At 43.4% G+C, this 24,630-nt stretch overlaps 2 pseudogenes; both read right to left on the reverse strand.

Annotated features, from left to right (window-relative positions):
• Nucleotides 1-16,901: 16,901 nt before the first annotated feature.
• LOC105720059 (methylcytosine dioxygenase TET1-like) lies at nucleotides 16,902-18,016 on the reverse strand (annotated as a pseudogene).
• Nucleotides 18,017-18,027: 11 nt separating this feature from the next.
• Nucleotides 18,028-19,527, reverse strand: LOC135268082 (methylcytosine dioxygenase TET1-like; annotated as a pseudogene).
• Between the last annotated feature and the right edge of the window lie 5,103 nt (nucleotides 19,528-24,630).

A 24,630-nucleotide genomic window follows, 5' to 3' on the forward strand; every position in this document is an offset into this window, starting at 1 on the left:
CCCGAAATACAAGTAGTCAGCCTAAACTACCATTACATTCTGTGTGACAGCCCTTTAGTTACTTTCCCTTTAGGATGATTGGTTTTCCATGATTTCATATTGTGTTTGGTCATGGGCGCATTTTCCCAGCCATGTGAGAATACTCCTTGCAAGGGGCAGTGCTTCTTATAATGGTTACATTTGAGGTCAAGAGATCAAGCCCATCCTGGTCAACATGGTGAAACCCCGTCTCTACTAAAAATACAAAAAATTAGCTGGGCATGGTGGCGCGTGCCTGTAATCCCAGCTACTCAGGAGGCTGAGGTAGGAGAATTGCCTGAACCCAGGAGATGGAGGTTGCGGTGAGCCGAGATTGCGCCATTGCACTCCAGCCTGGGTAATAAGAGCGAAACTCCATCTCAAAAAAAAAAAAAAAAAAAAAAATGGTAACATTCAGCTTTGGGAGACATTGGTTGATCTTCATGGAACCCCTAGGTTTTCTTCCTCAGAATACAGCATACAAATCCTGCATACTTTCATGTACCACACTCAAAATGTGGTACTGATCCTACATCATCAAGAGGCAGGATAGCAAAGAGGAAAAAGCACTGTTCTAGATTCATACCTGTAGACTTAAAAATCCACTCTGTCAGCCTGGCACAGTGGCTGACACCTGTAATCCCAGCACTTTGGGAGGCCGAGGTGGGCGAATCATGGAGCCGGGAGTTCAAGATCAGCCTGGCCAGCATAGTGAAACCCCATCTCTACTAAAAATACACAAAATTAGTTGGGCGTGGTGGCAGGCGCCTGTAATCCGAGCTACTCGGGAGGCTGCGGCACAAGAATCATTTGAACCCGAGAGGCAGAGATTGCAGTGAACTGAAATCGCACCACTGCTCTCCAGCTGGGGCAACAATGTGAGACTCTGTCTCAAAGAAAAAAAAAAGAAAGCCTAAGAGTGACTCCACTTCTGCTATCATATAACAACTCTTGCCAAACTGAATTCAGATTAAGGATGGAGTGGAGGCAGGTATGACAAATATTTCTTTTTCAGGCTAAATTGCTACTTCAACTCTTTTTCCTATTGCTGTTAGATCATTTCACTTCCTAGAGAAATGGACATGTAGGTTGGTCACAGACCTGGACTCCGGATGCCAAGAATGGACTAGAATATGTTAAGGACATGTGATCTCTTTTCTCAAACACTTTAATTTGTATCTCTCAAGGCCTCAGCCTAGTTCACCACATCAGTTGTGTGATTTGTGTTGACATCACAGTAGTCATATATAGCCCAAGAACTATGTTAGGTGTTCAGGCATTCTTAAATGATGTGCGTTTATTTGCCAAGCCTCAAGACTAGCTAGCTTTATCTATTACTTCCTGTGTCTCTCCTGAATAAAGTGGTTCCATAATAAGAATCTGCCATATATCTACCCTTGTATACTGTCTCTAATTTTCCCTTTTTAAGTTCTCATCAGGGGCATCACTTCTACCTGAGTGATGAGATAGATCAGATTAATGGAATTCTGTGCACAGAATCCCATCTACTACAGTAGACATTTTCTCTGTTAGCCAAGCACTAGAGGAAACTTTACCAGGTTCTCAATCCTAACAAAAAGACCTATGTTTGCCCCTTCAATTAACCTCCTGGAGAGCCTAGCACTGATTTGCTCTACACCCAGGTGCCAATAACAGCTGTGATAGGAGTCCTTTGTTGTTTTCTGAAAAGCCAAATTTCTGGGACATGATTACAAACTGTGGTCTGTATAAAACAAATAAACCTACAACAGGAAGAAAATCCCTGAGTTTAAGAAATGCTATATCATGGAACAGATTGAATAGAGTAGTGAGCTCCACATCACAGTCAGTTTGCAGGAGCTTACTATAAACTGCTGAAACACTGGGTGAGACATCTTCAGTGATGGATCACAAGAAGATGAGGGAAAGCTTTTGAAGTAGAATGATAGTGAAGAGTGAAAGGAAAATTCAGGATATGCTCGAGACTGCCGCATGTGTTCTGGATGCCACAAACTCAGCCTTGTGCATTATTGTATAAAGGACTGCAGAAAGTTTGGGGATCCAAACTACCTCTTCCCAACTCACCTCTGATCCAGGATATTCCTCCCCTGGCTGCCCTGTGTAAATTTACCTTCTTCAGGAGGCAGCCTCAGCTGATGCTTGCCCCATCCCTCCTCTCGCCAGCCTGAAAACTAACTGGGAATACCTTTCATGCCCTTAAGAGTGCTTTTTTTTTAAAATCTTCATTTGCTTTTCTTCTTGATTAGCACTGCTAGAGATTTAATTATTAGTAATCTTTTCAAAAAACAGGATATTTGATTTTGTTGGCTGTCCTTTTTTAAGTATATATTTTACTCAATGTATTCATACTGAAAATGTCTTGACTGAGATCAAATGTGATCTCCATCAAGGATCTGTTGCCAGTCCAGTGACTCTTTTTCTCTCTATTTTACCAAAACATGTCATACAACTGCCTGTTCCTTCGTTTTGTTTTATTTTTGAAACATTATGGACATACTGGAAAATGCACAAATCCCAAGTGTTCCGTTAGATGAATAATTACAATGTAAACACATGGACACACCCATGTAGACACAAATCAAGATATACATACTCTTGCTCTCTGGCTGTTAAGGCAAATTGTTCAGAATGCTCTGTCCAAGCTCTCCTAAGACATAGTTCTAGCCCTGCACCAACCTTGGTTTTCACATTCACATGCAGACCTGGAGGGCCGATCACTGAAAAGTAGTTTTTAAAAGCCCAGCCATATAGTAGAACGATTTATAATCCTTTGGATATATACCCAGTAATGGGATTGCTGGGTCAAATGGAATTTCTATTTCTAGGTCCTTGAGGAATCGCCACACTGTCTTCCACAATGGTTGAACTAATTTACACTCCCACCAACAGTGTAAAAGTGTTCCTATTTCTCCACATCCTCTCCAGCATCTGTTGTCTCCAGATTTTTTAATGATCGCCATTCTAACTGGCGTGAGATGGTATCTCAATGTAGTTTTGATTTGCATTTCTCTAATGACCAGTGATGATGAGCATTTTTTCATATGTTTGTTGGCCTCATGTATGTCTTCTTTTGTAAAGTATCTGTTCATATCCCTCATCCACTTTTGAATGGGCTTGTTTTTTTCTTGTAACTCTGTTTTAGTTCATTGTAAATTCTGGATATCAGCCCTTTGTCAGACGGGTAAGCTGCAAAAATTTTTTCCCATTCTGTTGGTTGCTGATTCACTCTAATGACTGTTTCTTTTGCCGTGCAGAAGCTGTGGAGTTTGATTAGGTCCCATTTGTCTATTTTGGCTTTTGTTGCCAATGCTTTTGGTGTTTTGGTCATGAAGTCCTTGCCTATGCCTATGTCCTGAATGGTTTTGCCTAGGTTTTCTTCTAGGGTTTTTATGGTGTTAGGTCTTATGTTTAAGTCTTTAATCCATCTGGAGTTAATGTCCATTGCAGCACAGTTTACAATAGCAAAGACCTGGAACCAACCCAAATGCCCATCGATGATAGACTGGACAGGGAAAATGTGGCACATATACACCATGGAATATTATGCGGCCATCAAAAATGATGAGTTCGCGTCCTTTGTAGGGACATGGATGAACCTGGAAACCATCATTCTCAGCAAACTGACACAAGACAACAAAATCAAACACCGCATGTTCTCACTCATAGGCGGGTGTTGAACAATGAGAACACATGGACACAGGGAGGGGAGCACTATACACTGGGATCTGTTGAGGGGAAATAGGGGAGGGACGGCAGGGGGTGGGGAGTTGGGGAGAGATAGCATGGGGAGAAATGCCACATATAGGTGAAGGGGAGGAAGGCAGCAAATCACACTGCCACATATGCACCAATGCAACAATCTTGCATGTTCTTCACATGTACCCCAAATCCTAAAATGCAATTAAAAAATAAATAAATAAAAAGCCCAGCCAGACTCAGTGGCTCAGCCTGTAATCCTAGCACTTTGGGAGGCCAAGGCGGGCAGAATGCCTGAGCTCAGGAGTTCAAGACCAGCCTGGACAACATGGAAAAACCCCATCTCTACTAAAAATACAAAAAAGTAGCTGGGTGTGGTGGTGGGTGCCTGTAGTCCCAGCTACTCAGGAGGCTGAGGCACAAGAATCACTTGAATCCATAAGGCAGAGGTTGGTGTGAGCCGAGATCACACCACTGCACTCCAACCTGGGTGACAGAATGGAAATGCCACCTCAAAAAAAAAAAAGAAAACAGAAATATAAAAATAAGCAGTTGCTCAAGCCTGTAATCCCAGCACTTTGGGAGGCTGAGGCGGGTGGATCACAAGGTCAAGAGATCGAGACCATCCTGGTCAACATTGTGAAACCTCGTCTCTACTAAAAATATAAAAAATTAGCTGGGCATAGTGGCGCGTGCCTGTAATCCCAGCTACTCAGGAGGCTAAGGCAGGAGAATTGCCTGAACCCAGGAGGCGGAGGTTGCGGTGAGCCAAGATCACGCCATTGCACTCCAGCCTGGGTAACAAGAGCAAAACTCCATCTCAAAAAAATAAAATAAAATAAAAAAATAAGCAGTTGCTTAATGTCAGTAATTCATGATTTACAAAGCACAAGACCTGTGACGATTTTTCATTTCTATTAAAAAGAATAGGAAGTACATAATTCAAGTTGAAATTGTCTTAAAGGTAAAATAAAGAATTGATAACTCATCTGAATGGAGCCTTTCCATTTATGACAACCATGTGCCTCTTCCTGAGTATAGTATCTCCACTGTCCATCTAAGTGTACTCCCAGTCACCCCTACTGCCTGGCTTCTTTTCTTATAAGTCCTGGTCCCTGAAAACTGTTACTCCACCAATTCTAGATTGGACTTACCCTTTCCTCTCTCTGCTTTGAAGCAAAGTAATCATGTGTCCATTCCGTCTCCACCTCTCTCATCCAAACATCATTTCCATAAGTTGTTGATATCAGCAGATGTACCACTAGACCTAGCCAGCTCTGTATAGGAGGTATGAGAGCTTGTAACTTTCATTCTGGGGTGACCCAGCATTAACGTCAGGTCTTCAGCCCAGCATTTGATCTCTATCAGCTCAACACCTGATTCCCAGATCAGTTACCTACATCCCTGGAGTTTTCTCTATTCACTTTCCCTGATGGGTTGATGTCCAGTAGTCCACATTTATTTTACTCAAAAGAAGAGGGATTTGTACAGGGCTCTTCAAGAGGAGCAGGAAGAATGACACAAAATCAATGAACAATGGAGAGTCATGGAGAGTATTTTCTTTTCCAAAGACTTCTCATTGGGAGCTTTCTTTTCCCTCTGGATACTCACTCATCCTGCCTTGTCCCTGGGGCTCCCACCTTCCCTTGGCCTCTTCCTAGAGCTAAACACTGCAACTCCTCCAGAGACTGGTTTTTCTTTGTGCTCTGGCCCCTAGGGTTTTTCAGATTGCAGAAGGAGGCAGCTGCTTAGTGGCTAGAGAGTTCTTGTTTCTTCAAGTTCTATATGATACCTAAAAATTAGACCAAGAGTATAGAGTGCATCTTGAAGGAAAAAAAGAATATCCAATATTGGTAGGATTTGTGAAAGCTCACTATGTGCCAGGCATCCTAATAAATGCTTATCAAAAATCATCTCAGTTTTCAGAACCTCCTGAAGTAGCTGCCATCATTGCATTGACATCTTATAGCTGAAGCTAAGGTTCATAAAGGTCACGAAGTTAGTAAGCCAGAGAGTTAAGATCTAAATTTTGATAACCATAAGTCACTTTATTTTATTGTAAAACTATTCACACCAATAGTGTACTTAATGTCTCAAAATCTAGTTCACTTTTCCTCAGTTATGCCTGGGGACTCAGTGTAGGTTTTGCTAGTTAAATATTTCCCATAAAACCATTATAATGCCCTGTTGAATGGATAAGGGAAATAGGATGTTGGGGAGAGCAAGGAAGATGAGCTTTTCAAACTGGAAATAGGACATGTGCCTGAGCACAAAGGTATGAGAAAGGAAATGGTCCCCAAATAGATAATAAACCAGAGGTGGTACAGTCAGGGGACTTCAAAAGGAATGAAAGAGGCTAGAGCAATAGGTCAAGGCAGATATCCAGGCCTGCATGAATCAGCAAATCTGTCACACAGGTGCACACTTCAACTGGTTGTATAGACTGTTTAAGTTCATACTTGGCTCTGAGCCACTATTGTCTGTAAAAAGTATAAATGCCCTGCTAACACTGTACAGGGGCTTTTGGGGCTTGGCTCAGCTCAACATGGCTCTTGTGCAGGCGCTGGTGCCCAGAGAAAGAGAGAGCCAAAGCTGTCCATCTTGCAGATGGACAGAGAGGAGCCACAACATGGCTCACGCTGGTGCCCAGACAGAGAAAAAGTTAAGCTGCTGATCCTGAAGGTAAAGGAGAGCTGGCCATGCAACTTCAGGCATGTGGGCGGCAAGTGTCACAGAGCCAGAGCAAACAGTTGAGATAAAGGTGGACAGTGTGAGAAAGCTGTTAATAAGAACTGCTGCTGAATAAAATCATTTTTCACCTGCCTACAGCTCCCCGAATGTTCTTTCTGCTCATCCACCCACTCCCCTCAGACTTCAGCATGGGCTAGACCCAAAACCTAGGATTTGACACCCATGCTCAAGTCCTCTCAGAAGAGCTAATCAGGTATGAACTTTCCCCAGGAGTAAACTGTGTAGCCCCACACAGTTCTGCCTGGAAGCACTCATTACCTCATAAGCTGGGAGTGTCAGCTGTTGAGGGTTCACACCTACATCTCTTTCCAGGAATTACCTTCAGCCAAAGCAAGCTGTATTGCTAAATTAGCCACCCTCCATTTGCAATGATTGTATGTAATGACTAGTTGATGGTGAGTTTAAAGGCCTGACTCCCTTGCCTAACTCAGGGCAAGTGTGTAGGACTATCTCTACGACAGAGTTTCAAGTAAAATCAGCTGAGAAGTCTGATGACCCTGCATTGTAATTCATCTTCTCCCTCTACACAATTCTGCTTCCGTCGCACCTGTGGAGACATTGTTTCTGAGCGTACTTTCTGATAAACTTTCAGCATGGAAAGGTCTCAAAGTCAGTTTCTAAGGAACCCAACTTAAGACAGTTGATAGCAGGAATGGCCCCAGAAGGTAGACCTTCAAGTGTGATTATAAGCTGGCAGGCTGGACCCAGCAGACCCTTTCCTAAGTTGTCCTGAACACAATTAGGGCAGGAGAGTCCTTACCATGCTAGACCATATCATTCCCTTTTTTACTTCTTTTGCTAGATTAAAAGATACTTCTTGATACAGAGAAAAAATTTACTGAAAGTTAACTAATACTGGTTATGTGTCTTTACTCCGAGTTGGTCCTAGATCTGATCATAGAATCTAGGGAGTGATGTCTATTTCACAATGTACAGAGTACATTTTCATTACTGTGAAATTTAAGATTCTAGCCCATGTCTGGCAGTTGCAACTTTTTTTTCTTGTGAATCCTGATGTGAAATGTTGGAAGGTGAATTGTGATACTGTAATTACAGGTGGACACACTCTGGAGTCGCCCAATTTAAGAAATCAGCACCAGCTCTCAGCTGCCCCTTTGCTTCCAGTTTAGTGGGTTCAGGAGGCTCCGTGGCTCCAGCCAATCAAGGCTTCAACTCTGACCAATGGCGTTCTCTCAGCTGCTATTTAAGTTAAACTTCAGCTGCCCGTAGGCGCTGCAAGCCACGGAAGCGAGGGGGGTGGGGTCTGTGTGGTTTGGGTAGAAGTTTCTCCTTTCTGTCCGTGTTTCTCTCCGCTTTTCTGTTTCTTCTTCCTCTAAGAGATAAATTCCCTGCTGCTTTGTTATAAGAGGCAAAATGAATAAGGCAATTGGGTTTAGTCCCGTTTTCTTCCAACTTGTAATCCCACGACTTGCCCAGGAAGTCAAGACTCTGACAAGCTCAACATTCCTCACTTTTGCTAGTGAAATAGTGAAAATCGGCACTGAACCGAGAGGTGCCTAGGACTTAGCGAGATACTAGAAAATACTCCTTCTGGTAAAGCTCATCTTTCCTCTCTCTACCTTCTTCCTGTGGTTACTGTGGGTCAACTGGAATAACCCTAGAAACAGTTCCTAAAGAAGCCCCCCACTAAGAGGCTGGGATGGGAGCATTAACCCAACTCTCACTGGCAAGGGTGTTTCTAATACGTAGGCTTAATGTCCTACAAGACAGAAAACTACAAGAAGGATCTTCTCCGGTTGCTCAAGCTTTGCTTATAACTTGGGCACTATCTGCTCTTAAAAACTGGCCGTGCAATTGCTCATAGCGAAGGTCGTGGGCTACTCTCCTACTCAAAATACTCCCCATCAGAGAAAGTTGCTTATACGTACCTCGCTTTCTTAATGCCTTTACTATTTTACAGCTTGCTTTTCTGAAGCTATCCAAATGTTCTTTTAGGAAGGACTCAGTGTTACTTTGTAGGATACTTGCCTCAGCTGAGGCTTGTTTTTTCCCTAACAAGGCCTTTTTTCGGAACATAAAAGTTCCATTATTATGACTTAAGTTTTCTTATTATCTCTCAATTGCCTTTGCTGGTGGCTTAAGACTTGGAAGACCCTCTGGTGTCCATTTAAGTTCTGATTCCGCTTTTCTTAAAACTGGGAGACCATAAGGCTGACTTACTGGGAAGTGAATATATCCCTAGTGTCCTCATAGCCACTGTTCGTTGCTTTCTCTTTCTTTGCTGTTGAAGCTTGCAACTTGGGCCGGCACAGTAGCTTACTCCTGTAAGCATAGCACTTTAAGAACCTGAGGCGGGTAGATGAAGTCGAGATAGACTATTCTGACCAACATGGTGAAACCCTGTGTCTACTAAAAACACAAAATCAATGGGATATTTATGGCACATGCCTGTAGTCCAGCTACTTGGGCTGATGCAGGAGGATCCCTTGACCCCAGGAGGCATAGGTTGCAGTGAGCCAAAATCACGCCACTGCAGCCTCGTAACAGTGAGAGCAAGACCCTCAAACAACAAATGGGTGTGGTGGTGGGGAGCATGTAATCTCATCTACTTGGGAGGCTGAGGCAGAAGAATCGCTTGAACTCGGTGTGCTATAGCTGGCCTAGAGCCAGAACCTGAGCAATGCCATTTTACAAGACAAAGCTGTCTCCAAAAACGAGTTGTAATAACTGCCCCATTCTCCTTGCAATAACTGCTGACTTGGTTTCTGTAAATAAGACTGCTAGTCTGCTCTGGATAATGTCCACCAGGTGAAGTTGTTTACCTTTCTCATCAGTAACTGATAGAATTGCTGGCCTTTGCTTATCAGAATGCACAGCCCAAGCTAATCTCATCTTGGCCCCTGTGAACTAAGATCTGTAATTTCCACCGGTACCCAAACCATATGTAAACTAATGTTTGTCTTGACTTTTGTGAATCATTTATGTAGCAATTTAAGTGACAAGCCCCCCGCCCCCCAGCCCTCGGAATGTCCGGAGGCCCCCACCCCCGTCCCTGCCCAGGAGATGATTTACAGAATCCACCAGCCCTCGGAATGTCTGGGGCCCGTTGATCCCACTTCCCATTCCTCAACCCCACTCCCAAGGTGATCTTTCGGGTATAAAAAGCCTTGACACTCCCCCCTCGGGGCCACGGGTTAGAGAGGCGTGAGTCCTCCGCGGTCGCCGGCAATAAAGACCCTGCAATTGGCATACTTTTGTCTTGGTGAATTACTTTAATCTTGCATCCCAATACTACATCGGGAGGGTGAGGTTGCAGTGAGCCGAAATGTTGCCATTGCACTCCACCTTGGGCAACAGGAGCAAAACTGTCTCGAAGCTTACAACTCGGTTTTTTGTCCTCATTGAAGTATACACGGTCCCTCTTACTACGTACTTTGGTTCCTAGATGCTTCAGTCCTTCACATTACTTGTTTGTTCAGGATCTTATGACCCCAAAATTCTAGAGTAGAATCGATCACACCGTTCCCTTGCTTTTCTTGTGGGACCTCAGACCCACAAGTTATTTTCCACACTTCATGTAGAACCTACAGATTTCTTGACCTCACTTTCTAATGGGGATCTCTGCTTTGATCCTCAGCCTACAGTTGAGGGGTCTCCACCCAACCTTAATGCGCTCTGCTTTGAGAAACCTAAACCTTTTGAAATATACATGGCTAGGGGACAGAATTAGACCAGTAAATGGGATTGTGATGCCGATCCTAGAAGTTCTCTTGATTTCCTCATCCTTGAGACATTTCTGCCCTCGGAATGGAAGAGACCTGTTAGAGGAAGAAGTCGCAAATACATGAGACACCCTCGATGGGTGAAATCTAAGTGTACACGGCTACGTAAGGTAGAATGACGGGCACTAGAGACTCGGAAGGGTGGGGAGAGGATCATGAGAAATTGTAACTGTACATGATTCAGGTGACTACTGCTAAAGGCCCAGACCTCCACTATCCACTAACAAAACTGTATAACCCTTAAACAAAAGTGCCCTTCCTGTAAGGACTCGGTTGCCTATCTTGTAAAGAGGTTTCGAAGCATTTTCCTGGGGTTGCATGAATAGCTACTTCTGCCTGAGGGCTGAGCTATACCTTTAATTCAGGAGCTCACAGATGTCTTTCATCGCTTACTGTGATTATCGACCCAACAAAGCTAATCATCTTCACCTGTGGCTGCTTGTTTTAATGAGCTTATCTTGATTCAGGGTAAAGACTCCTGTGATCGTGAGGACTCATGATAAACATCTGAAAACATCCTCAAACTTCTACAGAGCCCTCAACTTACATGAGGATGTGTTCATACACCAGGGCAACCACCCACTAACAGTGCCATCTAGCGTGGTGTAATGGGTGGTAATGGTCACACCTTGGCAGAAAGCGATAAAAGGCCAAATCAAGATGGGGAAGGAGCTTGCAGCAGGGAAGACCATGATTTAGAACACCATAGGTGTCTGGCCTTAAGGATGCTGTTCCAGGAATGCAGTGGTGCCCTGGGAGTAAGGAAGTACTGCCCAACCTAAGACGCACTTTCAGCAGCTGATGTCAAGATAACAGCAGCCAGGGGTGTCTCTAGTACCCTTTTATAAAGGCACTAATTCTACTTACAAGAGTTCTATCAGTTACCTCCTGAAGGCCCCACCTCTTAATACTTCACTCTGGTAACAGTCCCAACTTATGAATTCTGAGGGTACATACACTCAAACCATAGCATACATAAAAACATAAACTAATCACATGAATTCTTAATCTGTTTTTGACCCCACTTAAGAGGCAAAGTTCCAAGTTGCAATAAACGAGACCATCTCTCACATGACATGTACATAAACCCAAAGGGTTAGAAAAACCTATCGTACAAGTAGAGAAAAACAGTAATTACATCAGACAAAGCAGACATTAGCAAAGGGCGTTATGTAATAAAGGGTTCTACTCTACAAGACTTAACTATTCTAAGTATATATGCACCCATTTCTTTGAGGCTTTGTTCCTTTAATCTTCACACCTTGTTTCGGTAAGGCGATCTTCAATCTCGCATCCTTTCTTCCACTTGGTTGATTTGGCTATTGATGCTTGTGTATGCTTCAGGAAGTTCTCATGCTGTTTTTCAGCTCCATCAGGTCATTTATGTTCCTCTCAACTGGTTATTTTAGTTAGCAGTTCTCATAACCTATCAAAGTTCTTAACTTCCTTGAATTGGGTTAGAACATGCTGCTTTAGCCAAAAGGAGTTTACTACCTGTCTTCTAGAGCCCACTCTTCAATTCATCAATTGCATTCTCCCCAGTTTTGTGCCCTTGCTTGGAGAGGAGTTATGAGCATTTGGAAAAGAGGCATCCAATTTTTGGAATTCTCGGCATTTTTGTGCTGGTTTTTCCTCACCTTCATGGGTTTATCTACCTTTGCTATCTGAGGCTGATGACCTTTACCTGGGTTTTTTGTATGGAGGTTCATTCTTGATGTTGCTTTATTTTTCTCTAACGGTCACCTCTTCAGGTATGCTGCCGTTTACTGGAGGTCCACTCCAGACCCTGTTTGCCTGGGTATTACCAGTGGAATCTGCAGAAAGCAAAGATCACTGTCTGCTCCTTTAGCAGCTTCATCCCAGAGGGGCACTAGCCTAATGCCAGCCAGAGCTCTACTGTATGAGGTGCCTGTCCTTCCCTGTTGGGAGGTTTCTCCCAGTCGGGAGGCACGGGGGTCAGGGACCCACTTGAGGCAGTCTGTCCCTTAGAGCTGGGGTGCAGTGCTGGGAGAATCCCCCTTGTCAGGATCAGCTGCTCTCTAGAGCTTGCAGACGGAAGAGATTAGGCCCACTGAAGCTGCATCCACAGCTGCCCCTCCCTCCAGGTGCTCTGTCCCAGGGAGATGAGTTTTATCTGTAAGCCCTTGACTGGGGCTGCTGCCTTTCCTTTAACAATGCCCTGCCCAGTGAGGAGGAATCCAGAGAAGCAGTCTAGCTACAGCAGCTTTGCCACACTATCATGAATTTCCCCCAATCCTAAACCTCTGTCTCCTTAGCACTGAGAAGAAAACTACCTACTGAAGCCTCAGTGATTGCAAATGTCCTTTCCCCAACCAAACTCTATCTTCACAGGCCTACCCCAGACTGTTGTGCTGGCAGTGAGAATTTCAAGCCAGTGGTTCTTAGCTTGTTGGACTATGGACGTGGAACCCACTGAGACTACTTGGTCCCTAGCCTCAGCCCCCTTTCTAGAGAAGTGAACGGTTCTGCTTCGCTGGGGTTCCAGGCTCCACTGGGGTATGAAGAAAATCCTGCAGAGCTAGCTAGGTTTCTGCCCAGTCGCCCAGTTTTGTGCTTGGAAACCCAGGGCCCTGGTGGCATAGGCACACAATCTCCTGATCTGTGGATTGCAAAAATTGGAAAAAGCATAATACCCAGGCCAGGTAGCACAGGCTGACAGCTTCCCTTGGCTAGGGGAGGGGAGGGTACCCCAGCTCTTTGTACTTGTCAGGTGAAGCAATGCCCCCATGCTATTTAGTGGGTTGCACCCATTACCTAACCAGTCCCGATGAGATCAACTGCGTACTTCAGTTGGAAATGCAGAAACTGCCCTCCTTCTGCATTGGTCGCACTGGGAGCCACAGACTGGATCTGTTTCTACTTGGCCATCTTGGCCCCCACCCTCCCTTTTTCATTTCAAACTTATTTCCTTGCCTCATGAGAGAGCATTCTAAAAGCAGTGTAGCCAACATACAATCTGCTGCAGAACATTGAATAACCTTTTAAAAATCACAGGGCAGAGAATGGGATGGGCAATTGTTAAGAGTCCAACAAAGCGGGAATCCAATTTGGTTTCCACCATGGCCTAATCAGTTTAGGAAGCCCGTGATGTGAATTACAACAATGGAATGGAAACATTTCAGTTGATTACTTTCATATATTTGATTCAGTAACCTCCAACAAGCGTCTCAAATGTCAATAGTCACAAAAATTAACATGTTTCAAGTTAAGATTAAGAAACCTATTGAGACCAATTTGAATTACTGCGTATGCTACCATGGATTATTCTGAAAATTTGCTATTAAAATATTTGAAGGTAGCTTTCAAGTTTACTATGTCATAGATGGTGATCCAAAACAAAAGTGAAAGATTTTGCAGGCATTCAAGTGTAGACTTGAATGAATAGATGAGTGGAAGCATAAAGAGCCATAACTTTATCCATTGAATCTGGTGAAGAAATTTCTAGTGGGAGATAAGGCCTAAAACCTAACACAATCTTGCAAGGATGTATTCCTGATAGTGTCATATTAGCTTATTGAAGCAGCTGAAGCAATAAACATTTATATACTTAAATGCATGAGGAATCTTAGGCTCACAAAAATACACATTTTAAAATGGAAATCTGAGGCACAAAATAGTCAACTACTCCATTTTACATTTCAACAAGCAAATACTTGTACACGATGGCCTATCGATGGACGTCTACAATCCCTTCATATTCCTTGGATTAGTCAAAAGCTCGAACTTAGCACCATATTTTATTTTAATGCACACTCCAATGAGTGTGTATTTAGAGAGCCTGCTGGAACTGTTTGCTTTTGCACCAAAACTGTTAGCGATTGTGGGTTTCCTATGGCATTTTCAAGGGAGAAGTACCATTAGGTTTATCCATACTCCCCAGGAATCTGACACCTCAAATGTTACAGCACCTCTGAATCTTAACAGAATCAAGTATTTGAAAGTTCTCTGTATTCTAAACAAGTTGTTTGGGTAATCCTTTGTTTTGCAATAAAATGAGTCAAAGGAAAAAGAGGACTAAAACTTAATGCCTATTTTTCCTATTACCTAGAACATAGGCAGTTACCAGAAAAGATGAGTTCTCATTTTCCCAACTCTAATATGCTAAGATAAGTTAGCTTTTAATGGACAAAGTCATGTTTATATTACCATTCCTCTTGTTTGACTTGGGGTGGCATTTAATGATAGTCGGGAATTTGTTTTCAAAGTATTTTGACAAAAATCTAACTTTCTAATTCTATATCAGACTTCAGTATAAATACCTACTTAACTCTTGTATTTTATCACCTTGAGACATTAGAAGCATTTGATTCTTATACCTATCCTGTTCAATCTCCTTTTGACAACACTTCTCATAGATAGGCTTGAGAAATGTATGAAACAAAACTGAGGTTGTTCAAAAAAGACCACCCAGTTCCAAAGAAAATATTTAATATTGGTGATATGCTTCCTAGTTCCATAATTCTCATACTGCAAGCTGCTAATACTTGAATGTGAAATGACAGTAAACCACATACATGATTAGAACACATACTGCAGTTAACATAGAACTCTACACAGAAGGAGAGATGACTTCTGTTGTTTGCAAATACGCACTAACAATAGAAAACAGGATTCTTATATTCAAGTTGCTTTTAAAAATGGAAAGTGCTTAAGTTCTGGGGTACCTGTGCAGATTTTGCAGGATTGTTACAAAGCTATACACATGCCATGGATATTTGCTGCCTCCACCCCATCACCCACATTAGGTATTCCTCCTGTTACTCCTCCCCACCTCCTGTTACTCCTCCCCAATCTTACTCCCTGCTATCCCTCCCCTAGCCCCCCACCTCCAACAGACCCCACTGTGTGATGTTCCCCTCCCTGTGTCCATGTATTCTCATTGTTCAATACCCACTTATTAGAGAAGTGTTTGGTTTTCTGTTCTTGTGTCCGTTTGCTGAGAATGTTTCCCAGTTTCATCTGTGTCCTTGCAAAGGGACATGAATTCCTCCTCTTTTATGGCTGCATAGTATTCCATGGTGCATATGTACCACATTTTCTTTACCCAGTCTATCTTTGGACATTTGGGTTGGTTCCAAGTCTTTGCTATTGTAAACAGTGCTACAATGAACATATGCGTGCATGTGTCTTTATAATCCATTTATAATTCTTTGGGTGTATACCCACTTAATAGGATTGCAGGGTCAAATGGTATGTTTCCAGATCCTTGAGGAATTGATAGTTTTCCACAATGGTTGAACTAATTTACATACCAACAGTGTAAAAGCATTGCTATTTCTCCACATCCTCCAGCATCTGTCTCCAGATTTTTTAATCGCCCTTCTAACTGTAATCGCCCTTCTAACTGGTATGAGATAATATCTCAAGGTGGTTTTGATGTGCATTTCGCAAATGACCAGTGATTAACATTTTCATGTTTTTTGGCCACATATCTTTTGAAAAGTCCGTTCCTATCTTTTACCCACTTTTGGATGGGGTGGGTTGTTTCTTGTATATCTTAGTTCTTAGCTTCTGAATTTGTCAGATGGGTAGCTTACAAAAATTTTTTCCCATTCTGTTGGCTGCCAGTTCACTCTAATGATTCTTTTGCTAAGCAGAAGCTCTATTCCATTTGTCTATCTTGGCTTTTGTTGCTAATGCTCTTGGTGTGTTAGTCATGAAGTCCTTGCCTGTGCCTATGTCCTGAATGGTATTGCCTAGGTTTTTTTTTCTAGGGTTTTTACGGTGTTAGGTCTGGTGTTTAAATCTTTAATCCATCTGAAGTTAATTTTTGTACAAGTTATAAAGGGGTCCAGTTTCAGCTTTCTGCACATGGCTATCCAGTTTTCCCAACACCACTTACTAAACAAGGAATCCTTTCTCCACTGCTTTTGTCTGGTTTGTCAAAGATCAGATGGTTGTAGACGTGTGGCATTGCTTCTGGGGCCTCTGTTCTGTTCCATTGGTCTGTTTTGGCATCATGCTACCTGACTTCAAACTATACTATAAGGTTACAGTAATCAAAACAGCATATACTGGAAAGTGCTTTCAATATATTTACAATGTATGAATAGCCTCCATTACTAACAATCTTAACACAGGAGAAACATCTTAAGTTTATTTCAAAAGTAGATGCTAATTTTCTAGCAATGATTGGAAGACATTGGGACAACTGCACCACAAAATAATTCAGCTTAACTGTGGGTGTGGTTAAGCACCGGAAGCTGTGTAGAGTTTAACACTGTCTTGATTTTTACATCACAGAACATGAACCTGTTAAAATTCTCTAAAAATGGCTTGTTTCATAGTAAACAGACTTAATTTAAAGCACCAAATTGATTGTTAATGCCTAACCGAAGTACTTTCATGTACTTAAAACTGTATGACTTATTTTTGCTTCAAATGTGCACCTTCTACCAATTGTCAAAATCGGTCATGGTTAAGAATACCCACCCCATTTGTTACTATTTTTACTTCAGACTTGAAATGGGTGAGATGAAGATACACTAAACATGGCTTTGCTAGTCACTTTTGCAATGCTGCTGTTAAAGTCAAAGGGGGAAAAAGCCTTCAGACCCATGGTTACAGGGACCCGCAATGTGTGTGAGCATAAAGGGACATAACACTGTCATGGGTTAATGTTAATCCTCTGAAGTGAAACAGATTCCTTCTCGGGATAGTTGTGGACCTTCATTAGCTTAGCTGATCTTTCTGCTCTGAGGTCTTCATTTTCTTATTCTTGCTTTCTTTAGCCTCAAACTCGATCTTGTTTAGTTCAAAACCATGTTAGGTTTTTGTGCTGGTAAGATGAAGAGGCAAGTTGGATGACGGTTGGGATACTCAAGAGTTGGTAGCGTGCAGATCTCACCAGGCACACTCGATCAAAACCGAGCTGTGAGCAGGTGCGATCGCCACTCCAACATTTGCATCCAAAATACGTGCTCACTGACCAATACTCATCAATGTGGGGCCATTTCCCCTCAGCTAGTGACAAGGGGTCATCAGATAGGGGCTTCTCTGATCTAAGCTCACCTGCTTCAGAATACTGATCATTTTCTTCCATTGGAGAAGAGGCAAGGTCTTGAAAGGTTAGGAAGGAGGGCTGCTGGTTTGGCTGATGAGACATTAGTGGCTCAGCCACACCAGTGGGAGGCTCAGAATTAACAAGGGGCTCCACAGGAGCAGACAAGACAGGGTGAGGAGAGGAGCAACTTCAAGCTGTGAAATGCCAGTGCCTACTGAAGCAGCTGCATTAGTACTGCTGAGTGTTTCCAAGAGTATTGTGCAGTGGGGAGTGCTGCTTAAAACATGCACAAGGCGGTTGGATTATTCTACAATGGAGCTGGCGTGGCTGAAGGAGTCTTCGGAGGACCAGGAGAAGCCTGCAGATGCCGCTTTTACTGGGTGAGAAACAGATGGCATGAGCGAATAGGTTTTAGTATTGTCTGAAATTTTTAATATAAAAATCAGGATCGGTTTCCTTTTGTACTTGAGGTTGCATGGCCCGTTTTATTCCCTAAGGTTGGTAGTGACAAAGCCTTACTGTTGAGTAGTTGTTCTGCTTGATTCAGGGAACAGGCTTCTTCTCCACTGTCTTTATGTGCAATAAACCTGTAATTCTGGCAGCCCTCTTGCCAGAATAGGGAAAAGGCTGAGTGAAACATGTTCCGTTTTTGCGGCAGGGTGCCAGGACTTTGGTCCCAGATTTGGTCTTGGCTTCCATTCCTTCCTTAAAGCTAAACTCATCTGTGACAAAGTTTACAAAGAGGTAGCACATAGAGCTTCAAGAGATCAAGAGAAGCTTCAAAGCTACTACAAATCAACAGGAACTTGGGCAGCACCCGAGTGAAGCATGGAAGAGTCCTCTCAGGATAATGGGCACACCTGAGTATTAGCTGGCAGGAAACTTACATAAACCTGCTTCTTTCTATGTTGCTTACACCCATTACTGGAGGTAACATTTTTCTGAGTTTGAGGAGTGTGTCCTGAGCTTAAAGGCAAAAATCTGTATGGAACCCAGAACAGCAAGTCCATATGGGAAAGTGCTTTGGGGCCCAGACAATTTGGAAGGAGCTTTAAAGGTAGCAATCGGATGTGAAGGAACAGAAAGGAAGACAGGCAAGTTGGGACAACACACTCACTCATACCAAGATTTTCTTGTTCTAAATACTATCAAAGACATCTCCTTGGACTGAAAAAGCACCAGAAATCTTGGGTGAATGTGGGGTCACACGCACGACCTCACGACGACCTGTGTCAGTCCAGAAAGTTCCCATTGAAGTGGGAAATCAAAGGCCTGTCCTGGGACAGAGGTTGTATCAGAAACTTCCTGTTGATTTTCATTAGCTTTGAAGGTCTCTTGATGATCTGGTTTGGCACCAAGGGTCAATGTTTTGAGCCTGCCAACAGGAATTTTATTACAGAAGTAAGACATAGAACCCACCAGGAGCCATGCAGTTAATAAGGTCATGCCTGAATTGAACCTTAGACTGGAGGTGGGGTAGCGATCATGTTCACTCTTAATGGGATCCTGGTGAGAATTGGGATAAATTAAGATTCTATTTGTGAACCCAACTCTAATTGAATGCTGGGGTTTCCTTGAGCGGTAACTTTGGGGCTTGCTCTTTGGGGCAAAGGACCAGTGTCCTAAGCAAACATTTTTGGGGAACCACTGGTATCATTCAATGTCTCTTCAGAGAATGGTCCTTCACCACAGCATGTCCCTTCCAGTGGCCCAGGAAGGATCTCGGCTGCAGGGTCGCTGTGGGTAGGGATACTGTTTCTTGAATCCTCAGCTGTTTGGGACCAAGACTGAGTTGTCTCTTGGCTCTTAGCTTTTAAAGAGGGATTTTGCACACTAATTAGTCTGTATATCAGGAAGGACTTGGTTCGAATGCAAGCCACCTGAATTACCTGAGTGCTTTAATCCTAAATCAGTATCTTATCACAATCATGTTCCACTTTCTAAGGGTTTAAAAAAGCAACCTTTTTTGGATTTGGCTATGACCAGTGGTGGTTGGGAGAGTTGCCTGCTAAGAGGTGCTTTGTAGTGCTATTGTAAAAACCCATTGCAGGTTAAGGACTCTGGGTTCTGACACAGAACCTCAGTCCTGTCCAAATTCAAGCATGCTGCTCCAGTTCTTGTCAGGCTTCTGGCTGGTATGAGTGGCTTAGGTTCTGTTTTATTCTTTCTTGACCTAATTGCTTTAATTTTTCAGGGCTTAGTCTTGACTGATGCCACATTCTTGGCTACCCTTGTGGTCTTTCATAGTTCACCATTTTTTATTTTCCTGACTAATCTGGAAGGCCTTGCTTGCATGGTGCGATCGAAACAGTAGGAAAAACAAAGCACAGAAAAGTCATTGGTCCTTTAGAAAGTCTCGCTTCAGAGAATCTGGATGCACTGCTCTTGCCCTCAGTCACAAAAGGTTTTGGTTGCTGTCCAGGTCACACTTGCAGGGCAGCCCATGGAAGGCCCCCCCAGCTCCAAGCCTGCACCAGCCCTCAGGCAAACTTTGCAACTGGTGCTCATCCCCACAACTTTGGAGCTTGGGGGCCCCCACAGGTGTGAGGGTGTGGGCAGTTCCAGGAGGAGCCTGGCTGCTCCCAGCACAGTAAAGGCCAAAGTCCCAGAGGTGGGGAGCCACTTGCTGAAGGTCCACAGTGGAGAGAGACAGGGCTGCATGACTTCGGTGGGAAGGGGTGTGTTGTGGGGGAAGGCTATGCACACAAAGCATGGGAACAGACTGCGGCCGCTTCCCACCAGGTCAGCCCCCCGGAGCAGCACTGTCTCCCCAAGACAGACCTCAGGGAGTCCCTTTATTCCTCCTTAATTGGCTTTGAGAGAAGTCTTTGAAGAGCTCAGAGGACTCATAAAAGGTATTAGTTCTTCTCAAGGACCTACTGCTGTGGGAAAGTTGAAGACTTTCCTGCGGGACTTGCCATAATTGTTAGAATGGGTCTTCCCAAGAACAGATAAAGATGGAACTAGATATCTAAGAGGCTTACTTAAAGGGGGCTGGTAAGAAAATAGCCATAAAAGATGGAGAGTGATCTCAGAATCTAGGAGCCATGAGTTCACAATGCAAGTCTCATCTTTGGGAGGGTGGAAGGAAAATAAGGAGGGTCTTAGATGTCTGTGCATCTCTAAAAGTTTTGGAAAGGTTAATGGAGACCCTGAACAAGGGCACTTATGAAGAGTCCAGTATCTCAAAAGATTAGGCCTGTCTTAATAACTGTGCTCATTCATTGGTCAGAAACAACTGAAGGGAAGGGAGCTTAGACAATGCCGTGTATTTCTAGAGGACAGAGTGCAGTAACTGAGGCCATTCAATATGCTGTCTGCATTCAAATCTGTAAAGGCATGTTTTCATGGCCACCACAGTCCATTCTTGCACTGCATGGATCTCCTTGGAACAGCTGTGGGGATATCCCCTTCATAGCTCCAGTGGGCCTCCTTTTCTGAAGGTTAAACTAAGGTTAGTAGAACAAACTAGTCTTTTTCTCTAAAGTCTTAAGCCACAGCTCTTCCCTTCATTGCTTTGCTACTCAATTCTTCTCACCCTCAACTGTCACCATGGCAAATCTTAGTGGCTTACCTATTGGCTGACCCCAATCCTTTGTTCCTGAGGGGACTGACAACTTAATCATACCCTTATCTGGGTAATGATTCACATGTATGCCCATAGTCAAAATAAGGAAGCACCAGAAAATGTCCAAGTGGATCACCTGGCTTCACATATTTTACACATCTCTTCATACATTTTATAAAGGCAACACTCTTCCTGCTAATCAAGATTAATTACTTTTACCAGTATGGCAACTCCTCAGCTGTTGATTCCCGGGCAGTGGAGTCCAAGGTATCCTGATGGCAGCTGTGAGTTGTAGCTCAGTGGGACCTTGAGTCACTTTCCCAGAGTAAACCTGCTATAGAAACCAGGATCTCCAACCCTAAAGAGCCACAACTTCTAGAGATGGGAAGTCAGTCTCCTAGTAGACTATTAGAAATGACTATACATGGGATATTCCTGTTTTTACTGTCTTCTGGCATATAGTACCTCTCCTGTTGGAGACCCAGCACCATAGAGATCTCTAAACACATGAATTCCTGAAGGCTGACATTGTTTCTGTGAAGTGTCTTCTCAGATACTGCTTTAGTTGTGTTCTTAGAAGCTATCCTCAATATCCTGAGGACAGCTGCTTCTGGTAGTTGAGATAATGTTATACTAGTGAATCCCATGGTCATTAGCCCCATTCTATCCTGCGCATGCTTTCCTGTGAAACACGTCCACTCCTTTGATCCTGTGCTGTGTTGGGTCTCTTGTCTGCAGATAAATTTTGGAAGCCATCAAATCACTAATGGCCAAGGCTCTGGACAAGAAAAGCAAACACATGCCTAAAACCAGAACGTATAATGAAGTAGGAACCACTGGCTATCCCAGAATAAAATACTCAATGTAGTTCTGAACTGCCACTAAGTGGCCGCCTTGAGCAGTACATCTGGGCTTTAGGAACCATACATAGGATCTTCTGCCACTGATGCCGTTTTATAATCCATAATTCCAGTTATGAGCTGAACATGAAGACTAGCTAACTTCAACTGGCAGAATGACTTCATCTACTTGATGGTTCATTGCCTCTTTTGGTAGATGTCTTTTAACGATATAAGAATCTTCACAATTTGGGCCTGACTCCCATATACTCATATTTATGCCTCTCTCCCAGTCCACCTTGCTTCTAATAATCTAGTCCATTTCTAAGCCCCTGACCACACAGAAGGCCATTGGCCACTGCCCGGGCATTTAGAGAAATTCTTTGGCCATTTTTCCTTCCACGGAAGTGGATAACCACGTATATCAAGTTTCAGTAATTAAAGACTGCTTCTCCACTCTCGAAACTGCCCCCATACAGCTGTAATGCACTTGCTATGCATCTTAGACCATAGCTTGCCAACCCATCTATAAGCAGACTCTAGCTTCAGTTGGTCATATGGCACTACTCCGTAGGGCCACTCGCTGGATATGAGGAAGGAAGACTACTGTAGATGTTGTGGGTGCCCTAAGTCATCTGCTCACGTAACTTACGCTCTCTGGTTCAGTACAGCTTGGTCTCAGATTAACCACTTCCATCTTAAACCTGGGCAGGTCCAGTGGAAGTCTGGTCAGACAAACCCATTTTATAATAGGCTGTTTTGAATACATGATCACTTGGTACCCCATAACTACAGCCCAGTAAAATGCCAGGAGCTATTTCTCAAAAGATCTACAATCTTATTACTTGTAGACGGGACTAACTGCAAAATACCGGGGATCTCTATAGTGATAATTCCATAAGCTTTATTCTGTGTCTCTTCCTACCCCTGGCACCTCCAACACTTATCTGTCAGTTCCTAAGGCTTAAGTAGCAGTGATGTTTGCACCAAAGCCTGGACCCTCTTAAAGTTGGAAGCCTTCTATGACTTTTGATATATGGACCAGGGCAGGATTCAAAGATGACAGATGTCATTTCCAGAATCCAAAGAGGCCTATTCATCGTGCCCTCTTGGGATAGCAGATGTAAGATGAAGTCTTTTTCTTTACTCTGTAGATGTTCAGTGTAACTCTGGACCTAATTAAATACTTCTGATGTGACGTGTCCTAAAAATTCTTTGTGTCTACCCTCTGGAGCATGTGTCTAAGACCTCACAAAGCACCTCGCATTCTTTTGGCAGAATCAACATACCATTAGATAAGCATGATCTCTGGGATGTTCAGGCAATCCAAGTCTTTTAGGACTATGGCAGATGACAGTAAATGTGCCCAAGGCAAACCATATGAGTCTTTCTATCCCATATGAAAATGAACTTTCTGATCCTTACACCTGGAATAGAAAGTGATACAACTGCCAAGTTCTCTATCATGCATTCAAAAAGCTTTCTATTTTAGTGGGGAGGGCAGTTTCAGAACAAAGTCTATATGGCAGTTAAGCAACCTGGAATAGTAATTTAAGGGACTAGAAAAATAACCAGTGAGTGGGTCTGTGGATCCAGGATTACTGGACTGTTGAAAGCAAGGGGCTCTATTCTAGATACTAGTCTATGTAGTAAATAGAGGAACCATGACTATACTTTCAATTTCTGGATGTCAATGTTGACTCAAACTGTTCAGTAATCCTCAGTCTAGTTTAATCCTCAGTCTAGTTACTTCCCCAACGTACCGGTTGCCTGAGGAAATTCACAGGTGCCTTGAGGGGGAACTGAGATAATCATGGTATATAATGAGGGCTTTTACAGGGCTCTTCTACCTAAGGATTCAGGTATCTCTTCAGTGAGTTAATCTAGAAACTGATATGAGTTTGGGAATTGGCCCTAACATTGACATTACTAGTTATTATCTCAGCCTTCTGATCCTCCATTTTTGTCTTGCTCATAAGTGGTGAGCAGAGCCTTGCTGGCTGCAAATCTAACTTTGTCCTTAAGGGACAATACGTAATCACAACTCTGGGCAAGCCCCTTTAGTGTCCCCTCTGACCTTTCTGACTTACAGAACTGCAGCCTTTTGATTTCTTGATGTTAAATGTTACCACCTGGCCTGACTAGCTTCCTAATCACCATAGGTAGTGATAAGCCTGTGTCTGTGACTACCTCTGCTGCTATGTGTTCTGGCCTGAGGAAAACCATCACTGCACTACTTGGTAATGTTGGTGTTCATGTCATCAGATCATTTCATAGCCTTGGTGAATATTGTCCAATGGGAGAAGCCAGAAGACATAATCTTGATTTTCGGCCCTTATGTCTATTACAGTATCTTCCCTTCCCTCTTTCTTCCAGGACAATTTAAGTATTTAGCTTCACTGAGCACTGGCCATCAATACTTCTCAGGCTTAAAAGCACCACTCTAGTGAAAGAGTTCCCCTGCCCCATCACAGGACACATGACAGGGGTGTGGCTCATGTGTTCAACTGTCATGCACTTAAACACCTTACATGATGAGCATGCAGATGGGCAGGACAGGATCCTGTGCTCCAGCCCCACAGCAGCATGCAGGGCAGGAACCTGTGACTCCCAAAGCTCAAGCGGACGTGTTACAATGTGTTGTTTTATCTTTGCCATCTGCAGACAGCTTAAGCGTTAAACAGCTCAGTGGACCCTCTGCCTTTTGGCAAAGGCAGAGGGCCAGCGTGACAGCTTTCTGTATCCTGAGCTCTTGTCTGGCATCCAGGAAAAAGTTACAAATTTGAAAGACGAATGTCGGAAGTTAGTGGTGGATGCGGCTCCCAGTGGGATGGGTGAGCTGCTGGAAAAGGAATGGTGTGAGAAGACAATCTCGCCCTGGAGTTTGGTCATCCAGTGATCAATCTCTTCTGACTGCCCCTGCCAAACCGAGTTCATACGCTCCTTTCTCTTTGCCACTCTGTTCATCTCGTCTGTTGATCTGTTCATCTG

Source organism: Aotus nancymaae, unplaced genomic scaffold, assembly GCF_030222135.1.
Source record: "Aotus nancymaae isolate 86718 unplaced genomic scaffold, 86718_ANA_hifiasm-v0.15.2.pri h1tg000059l, whole genome shotgun sequence".
Taxonomy (NCBI): Eukaryota; Metazoa; Chordata; class Mammalia; order Primates; family Aotidae; genus Aotus; species Aotus nancymaae.